This window comes from Maylandia zebra, linkage group LG23 (assembly GCF_041146795.1).
Source record: "Maylandia zebra isolate NMK-2024a linkage group LG23, Mzebra_GT3a, whole genome shotgun sequence".
In the NCBI taxonomy this organism is placed as follows: domain Eukaryota; kingdom Metazoa; phylum Chordata; class Actinopteri; order Cichliformes; family Cichlidae; genus Maylandia; species Maylandia zebra.
The window spans coordinates 47,740,857-47,742,474 of record NC_135188.1 but is presented as its reverse complement, the minus strand read 5'-3'; positions in this window follow the sequence as shown (position 1 = coordinate 47,742,474).

Here is a 1,618-nt window from a genome sequence, read left to right as displayed (position 1 = left end):
TGGCAATGTTCCGGATGAAAATCTGTTCCTCCTCAGCAGACTACACGCAATCCTATACAGTTCCTCTGTATAGGGTATTGTTTTTTTCAATAATCATTGTCATAATGATGATTATTATTATTATTAATTACTATTGTCTCTGCTCAGTTTATTATTATTATTATTATTATTATTATTATTATTATTATCATCATCATTATTATTATTAGGGCCCGAGCACTGAGGCCCTACTGTATCTTTCATCTTCTTCTTCTTCAGGCGAAACAAGTGCCTTTTTGAGGGCTTTAGCATGCTCAAAAACTCATGAAATGTTGCACACGTGTCAGGTCTGGTGACAAATTTCGTATTTTAATGGTTTTACATATGAGCATTGGAAAATGGCTCTGGAGCGCCACCTATGTGTTGTTAAATGCAGTCCTACGAACACATCGTTTGAGCTACATGAATGAAATTTGACCCACATGTGTATCATGCTGACATGAACAAAAAAGTCTGTGGGACCATTGACACAAACCCAACAGGAAGTCCATCATTTTGGACTGAATGTGACATTTTGGCTCAGTTTTTGCTATTTCCAGGCCTTGTACTTTTGCAAACTCCTCATCGGGATTTGATCTTATCAGCTTCATATTTGGTCAGTGCCAGCTGCACACCTGGGCCATGTTAAATTGTGGAGCTGTTGAGTTTTTGGGATAGGGTGTGGCCGTGGCGCCACAACCGATCCAAAATATCAATTACCAGTCTTATGTTGTTAGTTATGTGTCTGCCATTCATAAAACCAGACTGTGTTTCATCAATGATATCATTAAGTGCACATTTTAATTTTTTAGCCAAACACATAGCAATTATTTTATATTCATTATTCAGTAGTGAAATATGTCCAATTTTCTATCAAAAGGGCATCTTTTTGAGGGTTAGGAATCCAAGTAATTAGTCCCTGAGTCAAGGAAGGAGGGAGCTTTTCATTATCAATGCTTTCAATATATACTTTATGTAAAAAGCGTGATAAGTTCTTTGAAAATAATTTGTAAAATTCAGAAGTCAACCCGTCACTCCCTGGACTCTTATTAGGTTTAATTTTATTAATAGCACCTTCAATATCTAGTGTTGTGATGGGGGCATCACACACAGTTTTATTATTGTCACTAATTGTTTTAATATTACCTAAGAAATTATAGAATTTTTCCATGGCTTCTGTAGAAAAATTAGATTTATAAAAAGTTTTATAAAAAAGTTCACAAGTCTTGGAAATCACTTGAGGTCGTGTGTGATGACCCCATCTGAACAAAGTTTAGTCATGCTGCCAAGTGTATTGTCATGCTTTTCTAATTTTAAAAAATAGCTCGAGTTTTGTTCTCCCTCTTCAAGCCATTTATTTCTTGACCGCACAAAGGTGCCTTTGCCTTGTAAATATATATATTATCTCATTTTAATTGTAAAATTTGAAGTCTGTTCCGGTTATCTTCAGATAAATGATCAGGTGATCTAGACAAAGCGATAATTTCAGAAATTATTTCAGACTCTTCTTTTTTTCTATTTTTAACTATTTCAGCTCCTCTTTTCATTAAAAGGGACCTCAATTTAAATTTCATGAACTCCCAATTTTTACAAAAAACTT